Raw genomic sequence first — 5,603 nt, forward strand, 5'->3', positions numbered from 1 at the left:
CTAGCAACCGACCGCGTCACGGGGACAAGCCGTGCGGCTGAGTGTAGATCCCTCCGCCCCCTCCCCTCCCCCGCCGAGCCTCACAGAAGGACGTCCCACTAACTCGCCGCTGCGCCGTGGGATACAAAGTACGTGCTACTACTCATGGAAGTACTCGTTGCTTCACGCTTGTTTTCAAAAGTAGCACAATGAAATATAGTACGAGCCGTTGTAATTTCTTATAATAAACGTGCGGTTGTGAGAAGTAAAGAAAACATAACCGAGAAGTAAATGAAAAGGTAATGAAATAATCCCACGTGGGCTACGGTGGCCTTGCAGGTTAATACAACGTATGAATAAATCAGCGGACCAATGAAACTGGGACATTTCGAAGCGGAAAGAGAATTATAAGTAGTTCCGATCCTGTTAAATGGTGTAGTGTTGATGTCTCTTAAGTAATCCTTAATGCAAACTCCCAATATGTAACGCGTTACAACGTGTCATTGTTTTTTTGTTTTACTATATAACCCGTTGTTGCTATATAGAGAGTAAGTTCAAAGAGAAGCACTATAACTGATGCCAAACCATATACTTGATCTGCGCGGACACTCACATACACACCAGTAGCCTACAGTTCTCACTCTGTACTTTACTATGTGGCGTGGTCTTGTTTTGATGAGGGACTATTTGATTCACAGCTCACTTTGTTGTTCAGAAGTCTGTTGCATCGCTGTTGCATCAGTGGTCCACGTTCAGAGCCATTGGCTGCGCGTGCACGGGCTGCCGTTCTGTCATTGGTTGGATTTGGCTCCATGTGATTGGTTAGTGGTAGGCAAGGCGAAGCGTCACCGTGTTGTTATCTTTTTTTTCTGCAGTGCAGACTGTGCACATGTTTCAGGTAAACAAACCGGGTGTGGATACGGTGCTGCAGATTTTAAAGCTGAGAAAAGCTTTTTGTGTCACAGTTTTACACAAACAGCTTGTGGTAATCAAGTCGGACTGATTATGCAGCTGAGCAAACTAAATGAGAGTTTAGGCATCCAATACCACTTAAAGATGCTCTATAATAGGAAGTCATGTTGTCATCATAGGCATGCAGTCTCTTTGTGTTATTACTGAGCAGTTACTCTATTGTAAATATGTCAAATCAAGACTTCATTATCTTTCTTCTTTTTTGTTGACTTACTAAATAGCTGTCATCATATCAACTACATCCGGACATTGGTTGATGGAACAACACTGAGTTAATGAATAGTGGAAGATGTCTTATTCACGTATTCATTGATATTAATTGTCGTTCTGCAGTACATAATGAGTCGTATCATAATGTACTTTGAGGATCCGTATTTCCGTGACTAATTTGTGAGAAGCAGCTGGCGGAACCAATTTAATTTACTTTATTATCTGAGAAATAAAGCTTTGTTTTTCTCATTTCAGCAAATCCTGAAGCTGAGTGAATGTGCTGCTCTCCTGTTGCTATAGTAATAGCGGACACTGCCCCCTATTTTAGACTTGTTTTCTGGTAGCTGTTGCCATGGGATTTGCATCTCTCTCTCTCTCTCTCTCTCCTCCTCCTCCTCCTCCTCACACCTGCTGTTTTCCTTCCGCCTCACCTCGGTGTCTGCACCCCTCCTTGTTCCACCGTTCCTCCATCTCATTTGCTGAGTTGCATCTCTATGACATTAGGATTTTGTCAGAAACCAATAGGCTATTTTCCAGTTGTGCTGAATTTGCATATTGAAGGGACACTGGCGTCTAGCCTCAAATAGATTTGTCCACTGAGCAGCATGTCTGTCTTTAGGGTAAACGTTAAATTGATTATTCACAGTCACATCGACACAAAGTGAAACGTGTCTTTCGAGAAAGTTACAGGAACTCTGTATCTGCAGATTATATTGAATGTATAGGACTGTGATATACAGGAGTCCATCTGTGTTAATCTGAGTCATTTAAAAGGACAGTCCTGTTACAGAGGAGCTATTCAGCAAAATGCCCACCATGTGGTAGCTATCATAGGAGTGGAGCTTGGGAGATTTGTACAAGGGCAACCTGATGCAATCTAGATAACTGCGGTTGTAATGGAGACCCGATTGAGATAGTCGTAGCTTATCGGTAAGTCGGAGGGTCTCCCAGGAAATCGCTGACTGCTCTCTCTGTCTGTATTAATTGGTCCACGAGGACCTTCTGTTTGTGCATCATGGGAGAAAAATACAAAGTGCAGCCTACGACAGCGCTGCTGCCTTTACCTGTTCTACCTTTGGCATTATTTAGGAAACGGTGTAAAATATGTGAAATATGCAGCCAAATTACATTTCCGCTTTTGATCATGCAATGGGCTCAGAGTCTCGGAGCAAAATTTGGATTGTTAAAGTTATCCACGTTAAACATCATATATTAACGTAACAATAAACGAGTCTGTAGTGAGTTAGATATATTTTGTATATTAACATTTTCTGCAGTGTCCAAATCAACTGATGCCCAAATTCATTGTCTGAACATTGCGTATGAGGCGAGAAGTCAGAAGAAAAAGTCGATTCTGCATGCCAAGTGCACGTATGGCACGTTAGTAAGGGTTACACCATCATTTCATCATCATCTCTCTCAGAATTTATTGTCCTCAACTTTTGCCCCTCTTTGAACATACGCTGAAAACATGGAATTCACTTACGACTTGTGAATGGGAGCCTCTCAGGTGGGGATTTGTGGATGTTTCTGTGTGTGTTCAGCCTACAAATCACTCCGATTTGTTTGGCACGAAAACAGTTAATCAAGCCTCGAAAAGGTGACAAGCGTGATACAATTTTCATTCGTGTACGGTATCTGGATTCTGGACTAACTCAATTATCATTCAGCTTTGACAGATGTGAACCGGTCCGTCACAGGGTTGTGTTTATTTACCAGTCCTCAAGGACTTGATGGTAAATTAGAGGTGTTTGATACAGCGTCTGTTTTGTCCCCCTCTGGGACGTCGCAGCTTTTTAGGAGAACACTCCTGACTCGCTGTAACTCCTAAAGGTGCACAAAGCTCAGCCCATACTGACATGGAATGAGGAAAAAATCAAACCCTGTCTTGTAAAAGTTAACTACAGCATCAGCAGGCCGATAGATTGTGGCTGGAAATGTAAAAGTGTTGTATGAAATGCTTGGGAGTAACCAAGATAAGCATATTTTTTCTGACATTTCAGCTCTTTAAAGCAAACAAGTCCCAAATGACTCCTCAGTGTCATTCGCAGCACTCAGGCTGTATCACGCCCTGCAGGGCCATTCCTCCCCACGAGGCTCGGCGTCTATCGCCTTTGAGCTTACAGACGATATTCGTCCGGGCCATATGCTTCTTGCTCATAACACAACGTATACCGCTCACTCCTCAGTCACCTCACTTTACTTTACAGGGAACATGAAATATGTTTAAGTGCATTTAATACCACTGGCTATACCGTACAAAGTCATTTTCACTCCTCATTGTTCATCAGTCCATTTTTACGTGACATTTTAGTCGTGTGGGTGATGCTTTTATACATGAATTAAACTATACATCTTATTCCTACATCAACAAATGTACTGAGGGTATCGGTCAAGCACATAGCATCCCAACAATGTCCCCCAAAATGATGATGTTACAGACAGGAACATTTAAAACAGCGCTAACTTTAAGATTTCACAAATAACTATCCTGCTTCGCTTTCTTTAATAATATTATTTGTATTTTATTATCTTAAAGTTTGTTGAATAGAAGCAGCATTCACAATGCAATGATATTGGAAAGTACTTCACTTTTATGGCTGCTAGTAAATGACATAAAAACATAATAATATCCCACTCTGAGGTGCAGTTGTTCACAATCCATGTTTTTGTTGGCCTCATTACGTCAGCGCTGGTGCTATGCTTATTCTACCCTCTAGATATTTTTCAGATATCATTGTTGTGCTCGCCATGAAATCCAAAAACATGTTTCTTTTATTGTAGTTTAATGATTTGCACATCGTGTACCCTATTTGGGATTCATGACTGTCATTTTCCATTTCCTTCAAAGAGAGTGAAGATGATTTGTTCAAAGCAGTGAACCATTAAGAGTGGAAGTTTCACGCGTGTATCAGATGCGTTTAGTGAAAGCTTCTTTCATCTGCCCTACGTGTGTGTGTCCATGTGTGTGTGTGTGTGTGTGTGTGTGTGTGTGTGTGTGTGTGTGTGTGTGTGTGTGTGTGTGTGTGTGTGTGTGTGTGTGTGTGTGTGTGTGTGTGTGTGTGTGTGTGTGTGTGTGTGTGGCTCATCTTCAGGATTGGGCAGGGGATTTTTCTCTTTAATCTCCTAACTGGACTCACATGTGGATATAAAAAACTTCTAAATAACAAATGTCTCCGCTGGAATGTTGTGATGGATGTGTAGGTCTTTGACAGGTGGTGTTATAAACTCACCCTCTTAGCCGAGAGATGTCTCCGTTTCATCAGAATTTTTGAGGCAGTTTTCAGACCAGGTTAATATCTTCCATTAACATTGACAAAAATCATGTGAGACCCGTTCTCATTCACAGCCTGACTGTCTTATGTGTGCGGCTGGCCGTGTGAAAGGGAGGGGAGATCACCCCGGGCTCATTAATAGTTCACCGCCAATAAGGCTGGGTGTCACTCAAGCTCATCACCACGGTAATGCGCTCACACTACCCTCTTAAAGGTCTGCTTATTATTCAGCCGGGCGCACCAGAGACTAAAAAAATACCGAATGGCACGATGTGTGGAAAATCTCTCCCAAGGTCAGAGAAGAATTGGTGTGAACGCTGCCAACGAAGCTGAGGATTGAGGCAGCCCTCTCTAGTTTCTGAGTTATTGGAACATTTACCTGTAGTGAAGTGACGTTCATGTCACTAAACGTTACATGATTTTCACTTCAAACTGGGGAGTAAAAAAAAAATCCATCGTTAAAGTGTTGCATCTAATTGCCACCTGTCGGGGGGTCGGGGGGGGGGGGGGGGGCAAGGTGTGTCTCGGTGATTACTGCCGTGTTTCTGTTCAATATTCCAGTCAAATACATTAATCCCACAGCTGCAGTCTTACATTATCGTCTATCTGCACATGCACATCTCTGTTGCTGATTTGAACCGAGAGCACGACAAGATAATATACACACCGTTTGGATTTATTTTCATACAAGAACTTGTGGTGGACTTTTTTTCGACTCCGTTCTTTTTATATAACATGATTTCAAATTTCTCGATGTTGAATCATGCATGTTAAATTGCATGTAATTTCACTTCTTGTTTTTTTTATTTATATGTGGCCGACCTAGTGTAGGAAGAGCCAGATGATTAATTACCCCGTGCCCAAAATACATGCGTTATATTCCACATCTCTAGATTTAACGAGCCAATTAACTAATTAAAGCACCTGACTGTTGTTATGTAAATAGGGAAGCTGCAGTGTTTTAAATGGAACACCTATTGTGTGCTCTCAATTAAATGTGAACGCTAGCAGCTCATTTGGGCGTATGAGATTATTTAAAGAAAGCTGGTAATTAACGATTTGTTTGCGAGAAACACAAATTAAGGAAGCAAGAAGTGGTTTGTTGCGGAATTCCTCAGTTTACCCAATTTGTCAGCAACAAACGAGTTAATTAGACAAACAAACAGA

This window comes from Pseudoliparis swirei, chromosome 3, assembly GCF_029220125.1.
Source record: "Pseudoliparis swirei isolate HS2019 ecotype Mariana Trench chromosome 3, NWPU_hadal_v1, whole genome shotgun sequence".
Classification (NCBI taxonomy): Eukaryota; Metazoa; Chordata; class Actinopteri; order Perciformes; family Liparidae; genus Pseudoliparis; species Pseudoliparis swirei.